Raw genomic sequence first — 20,135 nt, forward strand, 5'->3', positions numbered from 1 at the left:
AGACAGGGACTACCCTTCTCTGTGGCGTAAGGACACATATTTAGAATGTAGTTAGGGACTATGCTGCTTTAGTAAAGTGGCAGTGGTGGGTTCTCCACTAAGATCCACGACTTCACTAGTCCTGGCCAGCTGGCTAGGTTTCCAGTTCCAGGCATGGTTTCCCTCTTGTGGCGAGGGCCTGAAGTTCATTTAGAGAGCTGTTGGTTGCCAAGAAGGTATGTGTGCCACTATTGCACACTCGGGGTTATTGTGCCACGATGGCCGTGTTTTGGTTCATAGGCGTCACGGCTGGGTATGACGTTGACTGCTTCTCTCCATTGGAAGCTTGCATGGCACCTTCTGATACCATGAAAGTTCAGAGAGGAGGCTTTCAAGGCAGGTTCAGCTTGGATCCTCTGGGCCCCATGTCAGAAGTGTGCAGTGTCTTCAGCAATAAAGACTGACCTTAACCTCAGGAGGCAATCAATGGTACAGGAATGGCCTATGTTTTTATCTCTTGGGTAAAGCAGACCAACACCTAAGAGAGTGATTCTCATGCCAACTGTTGGGGGTACACTAGAATGTGCTAATGTTGATCTGCTCCTTCTATTGTCACTTAGGAGGTCACCTGGGGAAGAGATGTTTTCAGTCTCTGTGACAAAACAGGCATAGACGAGATGTGACCTACGCCATCCTCCCCCACCTAGAAAACAGAATGCTAACGAAGTTTTATTAACTTCCTTCTCAGTTTACTTTTGATATAAAAGCTGTTTGGAAAATAAACGTGGGAGATTTTCAGGATTTAAACGATCACTGTAACTCCTCCCTCCCGATACTATCGTGTGAACTGTGTCTTTATTATTCCCATGCCTCTACGCTGGTATGGGAAATGTTTTATGTTGGGGCTGGACCCCGAAAGGGTCTCCTAAGCCCCACCCCCAGGAGGTGGCTGCTGGAGTAGGAAGGTCAGTTCTCTTCAGTGGTTCATGCCCGGATAGGCTCCCTGTGCTCAGGCAGATGGCCTATACCCACTGCACATACAGGTGAGACTAAATATACTTGGTATTTGAAAAGAGAAACTCATACACGTGAATTTGGCAGAGAAAAGTAGTGGTTGATTAATAAAAAAGGAATTAGAGAGGAAGGGATAGAGGTGGATTTGATTCAAGCACATTATATACATGCATGAATATTAAATCTTTTTGTTTTGTTTTGTTTTGCTTTTTTTTGTTTCTCGAGACAGGGTTTCTCTGTAGCTTTGGAGCCTGTCCTGGAACTCTGTGAACCAGGCTGGCCTTGAACTCACAGAGATCACCTGTCCCTGTCTCCCAAGTCCTGGGATTAAAGGTATGTGCCACCACTGCCCAGCTAATATTAAATCTTAAAACAAAAACAAACAAGGCTGGAGAGACGACTCCGTGATAAGAGCACTGGCTGCTCTTCTAGAGGACTTGAGTTTGATTGCCGGCAACCACATGGTAGCTCATAGGCTTCTATAACTCCAGACACAGGGGATCTGATACCCTCTTCTGGTCTCCTCAGGTATCAGGCACACACGTGGCACACCTGCATGCAAACAAACCACTTGCCACATGAGAGAGAGAGGAGTGAGAGAGAGAGAGAGAGGGAGAGGGAGAGGGAGAGGAAGAGAGAGAGAGACAATGGCTTAGGCTGAGAGCACAGCTCAGTGGTCAGGACTTACCGACCATGGGTGAAACCCTAAAGTTCATTTCACCAACAGAGGATGGGGTGGGTGATAGTGGTGGGTATGACTGCTAATTTTGGGGGGTGTTTTGTTTGGATTTTTGTTTTTGTTGTAGGTTGGTTTCTTTTTTAGTTGTTGTTTGAGACCGGACCTCACTATGTATTCTTGGTTGGCCTGGAACTCAATATGTAAACCAAACTGGCCTTAGTTTGTTGTTGGTTTGGTTTGGTTTTGCTTTTTCAAGACTCTGTAGAACAGACTGACCTCGAACTCACAGAGATCCACCTGCCTCTGCCCTCCTGAGTACTGAGATTAAAGGTGTGTACCACCACTGCTTAGCTGGATACAGTGTATTTTTTTTCTAAAGCAGTTATAGTCTGTATTCTCTATCTGCTGGGTAGAAGAATTGACTAGTGCACACAGGGACAAAAATCTCTGTCAATGCTTTTTTACTAGGGCTGAGTTTTCTTACCCTGTTAGTCAATTTCTCAGCAGCCTATATCTGCCTGTTCTTTAGTAAGGTTTGAATTGCTGACTCAGGACTAAGTGAAAATATTTTTTCTAAAAAAATATTTATTCATGTTAGACTTGGCAACAGGGTGAGATCCTCCTTATAGTATGTACCAACTGACTCTGAGTTAAAAAACACCACCATGACAGTGATGTCATCCTGATACATCCTGGTTACACCTTCTGGTAGCGTAGCATGGGGGCCAGTCGCTCTGGCTCCATCTCCCCATACTCGTTGCTCCTGATGGCGTGTCTGATCAGACGCATGGCTGCATTTTGGTCAGCTGCATAGAGTCCACTGGCTTTCCTCTGCAGCAGCAGACTCTGCATGAGCCCCAGGTTGGCCGTTCTTTGGTCCAGGTGTGGCTATGGCAACCACCCTTGGACAGGTGCCCACCACCAGTCTTACCACATCCGCATTGCCCGGCATGTCCCAGAGACCATCTGAGGCCAGCACACGGAGCTCACCTTGGGGCCTCAGCCTGTGGTATGTAACCTCAGGCTTGGCAGTCAGAGAGGGTGGGGGGTAGTAGTGGGGCGGTATGAACTGGTAGATGTTGAGGGCCTCGGTCTCAAAGCCCTTCCCTAGGACACTACGCTGCAACTCTTTACTCCCCTTTAGCTGGATACCCAAAAGGCCCTGCAGGGTATGAGGACACCCAGCAGCCTATCATCTATGCTGAGAGACCTGTTCTCAGACTCAAGGTGTTTTCTCTTAAGCCGAGATAGCTCAGTCTCATTCCAAGCATTGTGGTCACAGGTAAGAGGTAAACAGGACCACACACGATTGTCTTCCTGGACACCAAGAAGAGCCCGGGAGTCAGGTGAACTCCGTTGACATGGGCCTTGCAAGCTGTTGCCCCAGAAAAAGCAACCTGGAGGGATAAGTTCTTTGTCATCCCATCTTCCAGGGGAGCCTGGATTTCTAGGGAGAGGTCAGAATCCAGTCTCTGGAAGGAGTACATCAATGTTTCTTCAGTGCTCAGCCCCATTTCCATATGCAAGTCAAGAAGTTTCTGCCAATAGACTTGGAAGTGATCCAGGTGTACGGATGTGGCATCCTTATAAATGCTACCCCCAGGATGCTTGAGCCACTGAAGGATGGGCAGCAAAGGCTTCCTGTTTTCCTGCTTTCTCTGTCTGCTCCAAGGTTTGGTGGGACATCAGGGACACTGCCATGTGTAACATGAGGGCTGGCTTGTTGGGGTTTCTGTCCCGCCTGGTACCCCACAACCAGCAATTCCCAAAGAAAATAACACGGAGTCTACATTAGGTTATAAACTGATTGGCCCATTAGCTCAGGCATCTTGTTAACCCTTGTAACTTATATTAACCCATTATTATTATCTATGGTAGCCATATGGCTTGGTACCTTTTTCAGCTGTCAGCTTACATGTTGCCTCTTCAGTGATCTGCGCAGGAATGCCGGAGGGACCTTCCTCCTCCATAACCTTATTCTATTCTCTTTGCCCCGCCTCTACTTCCTGTCTGGTTGACCCGCCTATACTGCCTGCCTGGCCAATCAGCGTTTTATTAAAATACATGATTGACAGAATACAGATAATTCTCCCGCACCATTTCCCTCTTTTTTTTTTTTTTTAAACAAAGGAAAATACCCATGGTCCATTTGTTGGGAATGTGGGCGTAGTATTTCAGGCTACTTCCTGCTGGTTGGGGGCGCTGATGATCTTATGGGGACCTAAAGAAAATTTAGAGTTATAATCAAGTCCTGACTGAAGTATCCTGGGAGTCTTGATCATCTCAGGCTGCAGTCTTGAATCAGTTCTGGATGTAGAACTCTGTCATCTGGGCCATCTGTTCCTATCGGAGATTTTTCAGGTGGCCTCCCTTGGTCAAAGGTGATTATTCTTAACTCTGAATAAATCCAGAGTCTCTCGTTTTCTGTGGAAACAAAAGCAAAATCTCTTCTCCAAAGTAACATACCTTTTGACTTCAGTTTTGAAGCCAAGGTATTTTCAAAATTCCTATCTTGGGTTAGTTCAGCAGCATTTATAAACAAAAGTCTTTTAGCAGTTGTTGCTCCTTCCTCAGCATTCAAACAATTCAAAGAGAGCATAATAACATACAGTATCAAGATTCTCTGTGTATTCTCCATCTTTATTTTAAACTCTATTTCTTTTATTTTTACTTTTACTTTTTGAGACAGGTTCTCTGTATATCTTTGTCCTGGAATAACACTGTAGACCAGGCTGTCCTTGAACTCACAGAGATCCTTCTGTCTCTGCCTCCCCAGTACTGGGCTCAAAGGTGTTTGCTACCACACCTTGAACTCACAGAGATCCACGTGTCTCTGCCTCCCAGGCATTGGGATTAAAGGTGTGTGCTACCACACCTTGAAGTCACAGAGGTCAACTACCTCTGTCCCTTAAAGTCTCAGAGGTCAATATGCCTCTGCCTCCCAGGCATTGGGATTAAAGGTGTGTACCATCACACCCAACTACTCTCTTTCTTTCCTTTTAACTTTAAGAACTTTAACTTTAAACCTGCATATATTTTTAACACACTGTAAACCATTTAGAGGTTTTCTTCAACTTTGAATCTTTCTTTTACTATATATCTCTCTTTTTCTGACCATATGAGCCTAAAACCGTGGCTTTGACGGCTGGATCTAGGCCATTTCTTAGCTTTCCAGCCTCATGGCAGAGGTACTGCTGAAGCCATTTTTATTGCCACAACTCTGTGGCATTTCAAGGTCCCTGCTAGCAAGCAAGCTGCAGCATTCTGCTCACAGACCACACTCAATCGGACTGCCTGCCTGAAACAGTCAGAGATTGCCCTGGCAGGGCAGCCCAGAAAGACGGCATTTTAAAACAGCGCAGCTTTTCTCCTGCTACGGCTGAAAACCAAAAAAGCATGCGTTCAGCTTTTCATCAACACCGTTTAAGTATTTCGTGGCAGGACCTCAAAGAGCTGCAGAGTTTTGCAGCTAAAGCTGAGTCAGGAAGCCTCCCTTAGATGAGAGCATTTGCTTGCCTCTAGCAAGCACAGCAGACCTAAGATATTGCTGCTACCAAGAAAGCATGATTTACTCTATTCTTTCCCAAGCTTTCTCAAGCTTTCTGTAGATTCAGTTATCCACGTCTGGGCGCCATATGTAGCATGAGGGGGCCAGCTTGTTGGGGTTTCCGTCCCGCCCGGTACCCCAACAGCCGGCAAATCCCAATGAAAATCACACACAAGACTCCATAAGGTTATAAACTGATTGGCCCATTAGCTCAGGCATCTTGTTAACCCTTGTAACTTATATTAACCCATTATTATTATCTATGGTAGCCATATGGCTTGGTACCTTTTTCAGCTGTCAGCTTACATGTTGCCTCTTCAGTGATCTGCGCAGGAATGCCGGAGGGACCTTCCTCCTCCATAACCTTATTCTATTCTCTTTGCCCCGCCTCTACTTCCTGTCTGGTTGACCCGCCTATACTGCCTGCCTGGCCAATCAGCGTTTTATTAAAATACATGATTGACAGAATACAGATAATTCTCCCGCACCAGCCATGTAGTAGAAGAGCCTCTCTCTCACCGCTTGGGCATCTGCATGACCACCGTGGCCATCAAAAGTGCCAATCATCAGTCTGTTGGTTTGCATGCAGAAAACTACACCTTGTTGGTCCTTTGTTTGGTCGGAAGCGTCACCTCAGCTCCCTTTACACAAAAAGTCTGGAATATTTAGCTGGGGGCTTCATGCCAGCCTCCGGCATAAGCTCCTTCCCCTGAGAGTTGCCTCAGTCTGAGAAAGCCCACCAAATGGTGACCACTCCCATAGGCTATTTAAACTACCCCCCAGAGAATGAACACATGGTCTCCAGGTTTCCCATGGTCTCCCCTTCTCTCTCTTCCCCTCTCCATGTTTTCCTGGGGCCACCCGGGAGTATTATCATCTATTAAACATGGGCATCTTTTAATGCAGTCTGATTTGGTCTGATTGGGATTATTTGCGTCAACAGAGAGGTTCATCTCAAAAAAATATTTAACATCCTTCACTGGGGAATTGGCAGCCAACTGGTTGCTCTCAAACCTTAACACTGAATTTGGAACTCCATTGTTGAAATCAAGAACCTTGTAAAAAGACTCGTCAGCTCGAAGCATGTCTTTGACCTGTGCAGGGCTCAGTTGTAAGTGGAAAACCTCTTCCTCGGTGGATGTATGCCCATAGGCTCTGCAGAGCAAAGCCACCATGTGGAGTACTGGTCTTTAGAGTCAACGATGCTGGAGATGAAAGCCTCCATTTCAGTTGACTCCTATTTGAGGCACCCCTTGAGTATAAGTGTCTATCCTCTTGTAATATAGCAATTTGATTCGTTGCAGAATTGAAGTCCAGTAAGACACCGTACTTGACATTCAGAAGCTATATTGGCAAGTGGAGGTGGTTTTTTCCCAGCTCGTTGGTTGCTTGGGAAAGGCGGAGGACCAGAGCAACAGATCTAACCTCAGTCTAAAGTGTTTTCTTTAAAGTGACCCAGAGAGATGACTTAATGGTTAAGAACATTGGTTGTTCTTGCAGAGGACCTGGGATTGATTCCCAGCACCCACACGGCAGCTCACAAATATCTGTAAATATTTGGGAGATCCAGTGGCTTTTTTCTGGCCTCTGAAGGCACTGCATGCAAACAATTCATAGCCATATGTGCAGACAAAACACCCATACACACAAAGCAGAAAACCATACATATTTTTAAATGACCTACCTGTATACTATGTAATAAATGAACTTTAAATATAAAAACCAAATTGGTTAAAGAAGAAATGGAAAAGGAATAAGCCATATTAGCATTTGTTAAAAGATCTACAATGGCTATTTTAATATTAGACCAAGTACATGTTAGGGTAAAGAAGGTGACCGGGTATGAAAAAGCTGGCTTACTGAGAGGATATATAACAAACTTCAAACTACGTACAAGTAGCTGGGTGTGGCACACACCCTTTCCATCCCAGCATTCAGGGGGCAGACAGGCAGATCTCTGTGAGTTCCAGGCCAGCCAGGGCTACATGCTGAGACCCTGTTTTTTAAAAACATAGGATCTGAGAGACCAAGATAGTTGGGGCATTCTCCACCTTTCTCAGAAATGCCTGGGCAAAGGGACCAGTGCTTAATGGTGTCCACCGCCCCTGGGAACCTCGCTATAATTATGCCTTGACACCAAGTGTGCCACCATGATCAAACCAGCCACACCCTACAATTACTCCGTGCCTATGAGAGATAATGGCAACATGCCTGCTGTGGCCAGCCACTCCCGGGACCTTCAGGGCCCAAGCCAGGAACAGCTGAAGAATGTGTGAATACTTTCACGGATGGAAGAAGCCCTGCCCCTGTTGCCCCCAATAAACAGGTGGAAATAAAAAAATATACATACATACATTCATATGCTGAAGATATGGTCCGTCGTTAAGAAAACGCACTGCCCTTCTGAAGGACCTAAGTTCAGTTTCCAGCACCAACATCAGGCGGCTTCTAACTCCCTGTGAGCTCAGCTTCAGGGACCCAACGCCTCTGGCCACACAGACTCGCTTATATCCTCCCACGACAGACACGCACAATAACTAGAAACAGCAAAGACAAAAAGAATGCAAGGGCAGAAAGAACTAGAAGGCTGGACAGCAGTGGTGGAACACGACTTTAACCCCAGTACTCAGGAGGCAGAGGCAGATGGATTTCTGTGAGTTCGAGGCCAGCCTGGGCCTACAGAGTGAGTTCCAGGACAGCCAGGACTACACAGAGAAACCCTGTCTTGAAAAACCAATTAAAAAAAAGAAAAAACTAGAAGGAATGAATAACCATTATTTTAGCAGTAGATTTAACACTCCCTTCTCATTAACAGATAAACCAACTGTCAGAGGCCCAGTATGGATAAAGATGTGGCTACCGCTGCCAAACAGCTTGATAGACCCAACTTCACTAGAAAAGTTACATACGTGAACAATTCAGTTATCAAGGAGACAGCAATAAAGAATGAAAAAGATTCATTCTTGCCAGACAGTGGTGGCTCATGCCTTTAATTCCAGCATTCAGGAGACAGAGGCAGGTGGATCTCTGTGAGTTGGAGGCCAACCTGGTCGACAGAGCACATTCTAGGACAGCCAGAGCTACACAGAGAAACCCTGTCTTGAAACCAACAAATAAAAAAATCGTTCTCTAATTACAGTGCATTAAACTAGAAAAAAAAGAAGCATTTCTATAAATTCTCCAAATTTTTGGAGGCTAAGTGACATTCCTTTAAGTAATGGATAATTTAAAACCATCAGGATCGAAATTAAAAACTACTGTGTATATGTGTATCGTGTGTATGTATGTCTGTGTGTATGTGTGCATGTATGTATGTTATATAAAGTTTGTATGAATGTGTGATCATGCATGCTTGTATGTAAATGTGTATATATTTATGTGTGTATGAATGTTTTGTGTATATGTGCGGCTATTTATTTATTCATTCATTTATTCATTAGAATGGCTTACAGACTGTGGTCTAGCTAGTTCAACTATAGCTGTCTACTAATGGAAAGTTCAAGAATCCAGTAGTTCAGTCCATGAGGCTAAATGTCTCAGCTGGTCTTTAGCACACACCAGAACCCCAAGGAAGTAGGCTCTAAACCAGTGAAGAAATAAACCTTCAAGATGAAAGCAAGCAGGCAAAGATTAAAAGCTTCCTTCTTCCACATTCGTTACATAAGATGCCCCCAGAAGGTATAACCCTGATTTAAGATGGATCTTCCCACCTCAAAAATCTGGATTAAAGGTTAGTCTTCCCACTTCAAATGAGTTCTTTAAGAAAAATCAGAGTTGGAGAGATGGCTCAGCGGTTAACAGTACTTGGGGCTGCTCTCCCAAAGGACCTGGATTCAATTCCCAGAACCAGCATGGCAGCTCACGACAACCTATAACTCCAGTTCCGATGGATCTGATGTTCCCTTCTGGACTCCAAGGGCACTTTTAGTCATGTGCACATATGCATGCACAATATATGAACACACGCATGTAATTTAAAATAGCCAGGCAATGGTGACTCAAACCTTTAATCCTAACACTCAGGTGGCAGAGGCAGGCAGATCTCTGTGATTTCGAGGCCAGCCTGATCTACAGAGTGAGTTCCAGGACAGCCAGAGCTACACAGAGAAACCTCGTCTCAAAAAATCAAACATTAATAAAGAAAAATAGAATAAAATAAAAATTAAAAAGAATTACATAACTTAATTTGAGTGAAGTGGAGGACACTGGTAATCCCTATACTCAGGAAGATGAGAGGGCTGGAGAGATGGCTCAGAGGTTAAGAGCATTGCCTGCTCTTCCAAACGTCCTGAGTTCAATTCCCAGCAACCACATGATGGCTCACAACCATCTGTAATGGGGTCTGGTGCCCTCTTCTGGCCTGCAGGCATACACACAGACAGAATATTGTATACATAATAAATAAATAAATATTTTTAAAAAAAGGAAGATGAGGCAAGAGGATCATAAATTGAGTTTAGGCTACATAGTGAGAGTCTTGTTGGGGCAGGGTGGGTAGAAGCCCAGAGAGATAAGCAGAGTGCTGGCCATACAAGCATGCTAGCCTGAGTTTGGATCCCAAGCACTCGGATAAAGGCAGGTGTGACTGGATGTTGGAAGGCAGAAGCAAGTGGATCTCTGAGTTTAAGTCTAATCTGGTCTACACAGTGAGTTCCAGGACAGCCAGGGCAACACAGAGTAACTCTGTCTTGAAAAACCAAAACAAACAAACAAATAAAAGACAGGTGGGACCAGAGAGATGGCTTAGGAGTAAAGAGCACTGACTTTTCTCCCAGAAGACCCAAGTTCAGTTCCCCGCATCCATATGGCAGCTCACAACTGTTTGTAACTCCAGTTCCTGAGGATCTAGCCCCCTCTTCTGACCTCCAAGAACTTCAGACAAACAATTGTATACATGCATACATGCAGAGAAAACATCCACACACATAAAATATATTAATGAAATAGCTATTTTTCTTAAAACAGGTGCAGTGACAAGTCTATAATCCTAACGTCAGGAAAGCAGAGATGTAAGATCCCTGGGGCTGCCTAGTCAGCCAGTTTAGCCAAATTAACAAGTTCAATGAGACACTCTATTAAAAAAATAATAATAAAGGGACTGGAGAGATGGTTCAGCAGGTAGAGGACTGGCTGTTCTTCCAGAAGTCCTGATTCAGTTCCCAGCAACCACATGGTGGCTCACAACCATCTATAGTGGGATCTGATGCCCTCTCCTGACCAATTCAAGACACCCAATGCCATTCTTTTCTCTCTTCCCCCCCCAGCTTGCGTGCATGCGCGCACACACACACACACACACACACACACACACACACACATTTCTATGTAAAAAGCCATATATTTGGGGCTAGAGAGAGATAACTGTGATTAGGAGAGATTACTCTGTGGTTGAGGGTAGTTGGGTTTTTTTGTTTTCTGTTACTTTTGGGGGGGTTATTTGTTTTTGGTTTGTTTTTGGGTTTTGTTTTTTCAAAACAAGATTTCTCTGTGTAGCTTTAGAACCTGTCCTGTAGACCAGGCTGGCCTCGAACTCACAGAAATCAGAGATCCACCTGTCTCTGGCTACCAAGAGCTGGGATTAAAGGTGTGCGCCACCACTGCCCGGCTGAGTGTAGATGTTTTGGGGTTGTGTGTGTGTGTGTGTGTGTGTGTGTGTGTGTGTGTGTGTGTTTTGTTTTTTACTCTTTTACTCTTTGAAGAGCCGACCATCCAGCTCCTAAATAAATACACATGGAACCTTCTTCTTTCTTACAACTGCCTGGCCTTAGTTTAGCTCGTTTTTATTCAGCTTTTCTTAACTTAGGTGTCCCATTTACCTTTTGACTCTGGGCTTCTGTCTTCCTCTATTTCTGTACACCTTTCTTTATTTCTATCTCCATGACTTGCTTTGTAGCTGGGTGGCTGGCCTCTGGAGTCTTTCTCTTCTCTTCTTTTTCTCACTCCTAGATATTTTTGCTTTGCTTGGTGTGTGTGTGTGTGTGTGTGTGTGTGTGTGTCTTTAGACAGGGTTTCTCGGTAGCTTTGGAGCCTGTCCTGGAACTAGCCCTTGTAGACCAGGCTGGCCTGGAACTCACAGAGATCTGCCTGTCTCTGCCTCCCAAGTGCTGGAATTAAAGGCGTGCGCCACCATAGCTGGGCCTCACTCCTAGATCTTTTTTCTCTTTTTATGTTTATTCTTTCTGCCCGCCAGCCCCGCCTATCCTTTCTCCTGGCTTGCTATTGGCTGTTAAGCTCTTTATTATACCAATCAGGTATTTTATAAAGGCACAGTAACACAGATTCACAGAGTTAAACAAATGCAACATAAAAGAATGCAGCACATCTTTGCATCATTAAACAAATGTTCCACAGCATAAATGAATGTAGTACATTGGTGTAGGAGAATTGTCTCTATTCTGTCAATCATGTATTTTAATAAAACGCTGATTGGCCAGGCAGGAAGTATAGGCGGGTCAACCAGACAGGAAGTAGAGGCGGGGCAATGAGAACAGGAGAAGGCGATGAGAACATGAAGGAGGAAGCGCATTCCTCCATTCCTGCCCAGATCACCGAAGAGGCAACATGTGAGCTGTCACACTGAGAAAGGTACTGAGCCGTGTGGGCTAATGATAATGGATTAATATAAGTTACATGGATTAATAAGAAGCCTGACCTAATGGGCCAATCAGCTTTATAACTTATAGAGATCTCTGTGTGATTGATTTTCTCTGGGACTTGCTGGCTATGGGGTACCGGGCGGGAACAGATACCCCAACAAGCTGGCCCTCATGTTACAGTACACCTTTTTTAAAAAATATTTATTTATTTATTATGTATACAACATTCTGTCTGCATGTATGCCTGCAGGCAAGAAGAGAGCACCAGACCTAATTACAGATGGTTGTGAGCTACCATGTGGTCTCTGGGAATTGAACTCAGGACCTTTGGAAGAGCAGGCAATGCTCTTAATTTCTGAGCCATCTCTCCAGTCCCTACAGTACATCTTAAAATGATCTTCTACAACAACTGAGAGAGAATATTTTAGGCTGGAGAGATGGCTCAGCAGTTGAGAGCACTTGTTGCTCTTGCAGAGGATCCAGGTTTGACTCCTGACACCCACATAGTGGCCCATTTGTAACTAGTTTCAGGGGATCTGACAACCAAACCTCTTTTGACCTCTGCAGGTACCAGATACTCATGTGGTATACAGACATGCATGCAGGTAAACATCCATACACATAAAATGAAAAATGAATAAATATTTAAAAAAAGGATTTTAGTTCAGTTGCCAGCACCCACACAAGCAGGCTCACAGTCAGCGGCTCACCAGCCCCTGGATTCACCCTTGTCCACTGAGCCATCTCTCTAGCCCCATCGTTCACCATGATAGTCACGTGAGAGGACAGACTCCCCCGGGAGGTTAGTAAAGCACTGTCTGGCTGTGTTTGTGAGGGCATTCCAGAGTATTAAACAAGATCGAGGGGTGTCCCGCGCTACCGTCTCGCCAGCAAGAACTACGCGGTACACATGGATACTTTTGCAGTAAAGCTTTAATGCCCCTTGGGAGAGCGGGCATCAGCCAACATGGCGGAGACCCAGATAAGATGGAACCCATCCCTTATATAGGAAACAGACCCTGCTTTGGACGTGTCATTTTTCGATTGGTCAACTGCTCCCAGTCCCAGGTGATACCTTGAGAGTAATGGAAAAATACCAACACGTGTGAGCTTTCTAGCTCACCTGGCGGTGCAGCGCCATCGATGGTGGAGAATATGGTTGCGGCCTTCTACAGAGGGGGTCCCTCCCACAATGTAGGGGCCCCATCCTATAGACCTGGAATTGGATGTAAGAGGAAGAAAGAGAAACCCTGCTAACAAGGCACGCTGTCTGCATCCTGCTCACCGCGGCCTGCAGTGCTCTGCTCTTAGATGCCCATCCTGCTGCCGTGGGCTGTGCTGCTTGACCGTGAGCTAGCCCTCACAGGCTCACTGTCTGAATGTGTGTCCCCTGCAGTGGTGCTGTGTGGAGAGATTACAGATCCTTTAGGAGGTGAGGTCACTGGAGGTCGGGCCTGGAGGAGGTCAGCCCAGCCTCATATCTTGTATCCGTCCCTCTCTGCTTTCTTAGTGCCATGGGAATGTAGCCAGCCCCTGCATGGTCCCTGCACCAAACTGTATTGTGGTACTTGAGAGTCAGAACCTGCCCTCCTCAAGGTGCTTCTTTCAGGAATTTTATCACAACAACGAGAAGAGAAACACAAACTGGACCCTCTGAAACAGTGAGCCAAAAAATTTTCCATTCAGTATTTATCACAATGCACACATACACACAAATACACATGCATACACACACATACATACATGCATACACACACACACACACACACACACACACACCCTTGCAGCAAGTCTTTCTCTACCACCAGCACCCAAAAAATGACATAGAGACTTATTAATTATGAAAGCTTGGCCTTAGTTTAGGCTTGTCCCACTAGCTCTTTGAACTTACATTAACCCATTTATTTTTGAGCATATTTTACAGGTCACTCCTCCTACCTCGGCCAAGACCAACCTACAGATGGCCCTCCAGATAATGCCAGCACCTACACCAGCTCCTGAAACTTCACCATTGGTATCACCTCTCCTGACTCAAATGGGCACATACCCAGCAACTAAAATATGGTTTTAAAGGGCATATCTGGGGCTGGAGAGATGGCTCAGTGGTTAAGAGCATTGCCTGCTCTTCCAAAGGTCCTGAGTTCAATTCCCAGCAACCACATGGTGGCTCACAACCATCTGTAATGAGGTCTGGTGCCCTCTTCTGGCCTGAAGACATACACACAGACAGAATATTATATACAAAATAAATAAATATTTTTTTAAAAGAGCATATCTGCTCTCATCTCACTCATTCACCCTTGCCTCTCCTGTACCAGGGCACTCTCTGTACCATTCTTTCTGGCAGTTAATCACCGTTCCCATGGCTAGCCCCACTCATAGGGCCGATAATAACAATGTCATCCTCTGTTCATTCGCATTCAAAAAATTCAAAGCCAACAAAACACCACATTGGATCCAGACCCCTGAGTATTTCCTATCTTTACGTAGCTTTTTACAAAAATATTATTTTACTCTCTCTCTCTCTCTCTCTTTTTTTTTTTTTTTTTTTTTTTGAGACAGGGTTTCTCTGTAGCTTTGAAGCTTGTCCTGGAACTAGCTCTTGTAGATCAGGCTGGTCTTGAACCCACAAAGATCCACCTGCCTCTGCCTCCCGTGCTGGGATTAAAGGCGTGCGCCACCACCACCTGGTCTTTACTCTCTCTTTAATGACTTTACTTTATTATTTTTATTTTATCCCATAACTGTCTATGCTTACTTTCTTTTCTTTCTTCAGCATCTCAGCACATTTGTAGACACACTGTACCTTTTTAAAGGTTTTCTGTGTCTGGACCTGGCTTTACTAAGCATCTGTAGTCTTCTCTAACTGCATGAGACCAATCTTAACCTGCCATGTCATCTGCCAGGTGACTCAGCTTAGCACATGGTGCCAGCGCATGGTACTGGTAGCTGGTGCTGGCAGCTGACTCCAGCCCACAGGCAGCAGCCGACATACATGCCTCTGTATGCCGCTGAACACCAGCCAACCAAGTGGCTACATGACTGGGAAGCTACATCCGGCCCCTTGCCCTGAACTTTGCTTAGCATTCTCAGGCCCTGTGTTCAGATATTTGAGCTCCAATGTTGGGTACCATATATAGCAACTTCTCTTTACCACCAGCTCCCAAATAATGACCAGGTGACTTCTTAGTTATGAAAGCTTGGCTTTAGCTTAGGCTGGTCCTACTAGCTCTTAGAACATAAATTAACCCATTTATTTTACTCTATGTTCTGTCTCATGGTTCGTTAACTCACACCCCAAAACAAAATAAAACAACAACAAAAACCAGACAACCTATCAGTTCCTTTTCTGTTCTTGCAACAAAACACCATGCCCAAAGTGACATAAAAGAGGGGTTTATGTTGACTTATGGCCACCTATGGGCCGAGGGTCCGTCATGACAGGAAAACATGGCAGCAAGCACCAAGCACGGAGGCTGAAGCAGGAAGATAAGAGCTCACATCTTCAGCAAAAGCAGGAAGTAGAGAGTGAATTGGAAGTGCTGTGAGACTTCCCCAACAAGGCTATCACCTCTAATCCTCCCCAATAGTGCCACTAGCTGGGGACCAAGTGTGGAAATACCCATGCTTATAGGGGATGCTCCCATTCAAACCATTACAGACAACATTCTTCTTTCCTTTCATTTTTTGGTATGTGGTATGCAAGTATGTATGTACATCTTTTTGAACATGTATGGGTGCACCTGTGTTTGTATGTAGTGAATCTTTTTCTGTCCTGCCAGCAGCTCCAAAATAATGACACAGAGACTTATTGATTATGAATGCTCAGCCTTAGCTTAGGCTTGTCCAACTAGCTCTTATATCTTAAATTACCCATATTTTTAACTATATGTTCTACCATGTGGCTTTTACTTCTATCACGTTCTGTGTCTGACTCATTCCTCATCTCAATTGCCTCACTTCTTCCCAGAGTCCTCTCTGTGCCTGGAAGTCCCACCTATACCTTCTTTATTAAAACAACGAGAGGACTCCTTGGCAAAGACACATCTTCACAGTGTACAAAAGATTATTCCACAACATGTGCATGCATTTGGAGGCCTGAGGTTGATGATGGGAATTATCCTCCATTTCTCTTCCACCTTTCTCATTGAGGCAGGGTCTCTCAATAGAACTTGTGGCTATGGCTAGTCTCACTAGCCAGCTTGATCTGGGGATCCCATTTGTCTGTCTTCTGAGGCTAGAACTGCAGCCAGGCTGCTATGTCTGCCTGGCATTTTCATGGATTTCTAGGGATCCAAATTCAGGTCCTCATGCTTGTATTGAGAGCTCTAATCACTGTGCCATCTTTCCAGACCCTCAAGTCCATTCTGAACTGAGTCAGACTCTTGTCCCCCAACTTGTTTCTTTTGTCACAATATCAGTCAGTAAATTAGGAACAGAGGAAGACTTGCTGAATTCCTTCAGGAATCTGAAAACATCCAACAGTGTCCATCCACATGGGACTAGAGGTTCTAAGTAGGAATTAAGCAAGAGAAAGAACTGAAAGACAACCAGATTAAAAAGAAGTTAAGATACTTTTTTTTTTTTTTGGTTTTCCAAGACAGGGTTTCTCTGTGTATCTCTGGCTGTCCTGGCAGGTACTCTGGCCTCGAACTCACAGAGATCCACCTGCCTCTGCCTCCCTGACTTGTGGAATTAAAGGTGTGTGCTACCACTACCCAGCTAAGAGACTTTTATTTACAGTTGTCAACACTGTCTTTGCTTCAGAGGAGCTCTGAATGAGCAAATCTTCTGTGGCTGGAGAGGCAGCTCCTCAGATGAGAGCCTTTACTGCCCTTGCAGAGGACAAAGGTTTGATCCCCAGCATCCACACGGTGGCTAACAATTATTTGTAACTCCAGTCCAGGGGATCTGATACCTTTTCTGGCCTCCATTGGCTCCTTAGACATGTGGTGCACATACATAAACTCAGGCATGCAAATCTACACATAAAATAAAACAAACTTGCTTTGTTTTGTTCTTCAAGAAAAGGTTTCTCTGAGTAACCCTGGCTGTCCTAGTCACTCTGTAGACCAGACTGGCCTCAAACTCACAGAGATCTGTCTGTCTCTGCCTTCTGAGTGCTGGGATTAAAGGCGTGTGCCACTACTGTCTGGCAACTTTAAAATATTTTTTTAAAATATTTATTTATTTATTTATGTATACAATATTCTGTCTTTGTGTATGTCTGCAGGCCAGAAGAGGGCACCAGACCTCATTACAGATGGTTGTGAGCCACCATGTGGTTGCCGGGAATTGAACTCAGGACCTTTGGAAGAGCAGGCAATGCTCTTAACCACTGAGCCATCTCTCCAGCCCCTAAAATATTTTTTTAAAAAGAGTGAACTAAGCATGTCTAGATAAGTTTACAAGACACAAAACCAACATATATTTAATCTGAGCACTCAGGAGAAAGAGGCAGCTAGAGTGAGTCTGAGGCTAGGCTGGTCTACAGAATAACTCACACACACCTTTAATCCTAGCACTAGGGAGGTAGAAGTAGGCAGATCTCTGTGAGTTCAAAGCCAGTATGGTCTACATAGTGAATTCTAGATCTGAAAAAGACAAAAAGAAAAGAAAAATTACTTGTTGAGGTTCATAAGATGCTCAGTGGGTAAAAACACTTGCCACCAAGTCTGACGACCAATGTGTGGGGTCCCGGAACCTACACGGTAGGAGAAAAGTGACTCCTGCAGGTCGAATTGACTTGCACATGTAGCATGTGCCTTTCATGCTGTGTTTATATATATGTGCACTGTTGTAGGGTTTCTACTGCTGTGAAGAGACACCATGACCGCAGTAACTCTTATAAAAGGAAAACATTTCATTGGACTGGATTATGTTTTCAGAGGTTTAGTCTGTTATCATCATGGAGGGACAGGCAGCATGCAGGCAGACATGGTGTTGGCAACATCTTAATCAGAAGGCAACAGGAAGTGAACTGAGACACTGGGCGTGCCTTGAGCATATATGAGACCTGAAAGCCTGCCGCCACAGTAACACACTTCCTTCAACAAGGTCACACCCCCTAATATTGCCATTCTATTGGGAGACTGTGGAATATTCCTTTACATTGTATGAATATATGTCACTGTGATTGGTTTAATAAAGAAGCTGACTGGCCAATAGCTGAACAGATAGAGGTTAGTGGGACTTACAGACAAAAAGAGAGTGTGAAGAGAGGAGGAGGATTTGGGATTCCCCTCTGTATGCTGTGAATACCACTGGTTAATAAAGAACTGCTTTGGACCTATTGCAGGGCAGAACAGAGGTAGGCGGGGAAAACTAAACTGAATGCTGGGAGAAATGTGGCAGGGTCAGGGAGAAGCCATGGAGCTGCCACCAGAGACAGACATGTCGAAACTTTACCAGTAAGCCACAGACACGTGGCAATACACAGATTAATGGAAATGGGTTAAATTTAGATGTAAGAATTAGCCAATAAGAAGCTAGAGATAATGGGTCAAGCAGTGATTCAATTAATACAGTTTCTGTGTGGTTATTTCGAGTCTGGGCAGCTGGGAATGAACAAGTAGCCTCCTACAACAGGAGGAGTCTCAGGAATTGAAAGGAGACACAGAGAGAACTTGCAGTTCTGGGAGAAGGCACCAAGCCACGTGGCAGAGCATAGACAGGAAATTCTGGTTAAATTAAAATGTAAGAGTTAGCTAGAACATGCCTGACCTATTGGCTGAGCATTTATAATTAATAATAATTCTTTGTTTTTGTTTGAGAACTGACTGGCAAGAAAGAAAAGTCTGTCTACTAGTGTGGTCAGTTCTTCTGTATACGTGTTATTTTTATTGGTTAATGAATAAAGCTGCTTTTGGCCAATGGCTTAATAGAAATCCAAACAGAGATATACAGAGAGAAGAGGCAGAGTCAGGGAGAAGCCATGTAGCTATCACAGGAGACAGGTGCCTCCACCAGATCGTTGAAACTTTGCTGGTAGGCCACAACCTCGTGGTGATGCACAGATTAATGGAGATGGGTTAGTTTAGAATATAAGAGCTAGCTAGAAACATGCTTAAACTATTGGCCAAACAGTAGTGCAAATAATATAGTTTCTGTGTGTTTATTTCAAGTCACAGTGGCCAGGAAAGAAACTAGTGGCCTCTGACTACACCCTTCAGGAGTCATTTTCTTTCAAACTACCACATTCCCTGGCCCCCAGAGTCTTGTAGCCATACCATAAAACAAAAATGCATTCACTCCAACTTACAAAGTCCTCATAGTTTATCACAGTCTCAACAATGTTTAAAAGTTCAAAGTCTCTTCTGAGATTCAAGCAATCTCTTTACTCAAATCCCCTATAAAATCAAAATTAGGCCCCGCGCTGGCCGGTGGTCCCCTGCTCTTTTCTCCCATCACTCATCGCCCACAGGCCATCCAGCCAACTACACCGGCCGTCCAGCCAACTACACCGGCCGTCCAGCCAACTAACTTTCGGACCATGCCCAACCTAGAGTGTACCTTCATTGCCATCAAGTCAGATGGTGTGCAGTATGGCCTGGTAGGCAAGATCATCAAGCGTTTTGAGCAGAAGGGGTTCCTCCTGGTGGCCATGAAGTTCCTCCGGGCTTCTGAGGAACACCTGAAGCAGCACTACATTGACCTGAAAGATCGTCCTTTCTTCCCAGGGCTGGTGAAGTACATGAACTCGGGGCCTGTGGTGGCCATGGTCTGGGAGGGGCTCAATGTGGTGAAGACAGGCTGAATGATGCTGGGAGAGACCAATCTAGCTGATTCTAAGCCAGGCACCATTCGAGGGGATTTTTGCGTTCAAGTTGGCAGGAACATCATTCACGGCAGTGATTCAGTGCAAAGTGCAGAGAAAGAGATCAGTCTATGGTTTAAGCCTGAAGAACTGATTGACTACAGTCTTGTGCTCATGACTGGGTAGATGAGTAGAGATGGATAGCTCTGGGTACTTTTCAGCATTACTGATGGATCCTGGGCACAGCACCTCATTCCACAGAATGGATCATCTTTTCTAAAACAATAAACTTCGGGACTGGAAAAAAATTAAAATTAAAAATCAGATCACATACTTCCAACACAGCCAGGTGGTGGAGGCACATGCCTTTAATACCAGCACTCAGAAACAGAGGCAGGCGGATCTCTGTGAATTCAAGGCCAACCTGGTCTACAAGAGCTAGTTCCAGGACAGGCTCCAAAGCAACAGAGAAACCCTGTCTCAAAAAAACAAAAACATACTTTCAACACATAATGGCACAGGATATACATTATTATTCCAAAACATAGGGAAGGGGACATAGTG

General features: G+C 44.7%; 3 pseudogenes; 2 read left to right on the forward strand and 1 right to left on the reverse strand.

Moving 5' to 3' along the window:
- Window positions 1-2,261: 2,261 nt before the first annotated feature.
- LOC125415937 (pyruvate dehydrogenase [acetyl-transferring]-phosphatase 2, mitochondrial-like) lies at window positions 2,262-6,556 on the reverse strand (annotated as a pseudogene).
- Window positions 6,557-7,006: 450 nt separating this feature from the next.
- On the forward strand, window positions 7,007-7,495 carry LOC146893532 (NADH dehydrogenase [ubiquinone] 1 alpha subcomplex subunit 3 pseudogene; annotated as a pseudogene).
- Window positions 7,496-19,307: 11,812 nt separating this feature from the next.
- LOC146893531 (nucleoside diphosphate kinase B pseudogene) lies at window positions 19,308-19,765 on the forward strand (annotated as a pseudogene).
- The last annotated feature ends 370 nt before the right edge of the window (window positions 19,766-20,135 follow it).

Source organism: Myodes glareolus, chromosome 7 (genome assembly GCF_982192425.1).
Source record: "Myodes glareolus chromosome 7, mMyoGla1.1, whole genome shotgun sequence".
Classification (NCBI taxonomy): domain Eukaryota; kingdom Metazoa; phylum Chordata; class Mammalia; order Rodentia; family Cricetidae; genus Myodes; species Myodes glareolus.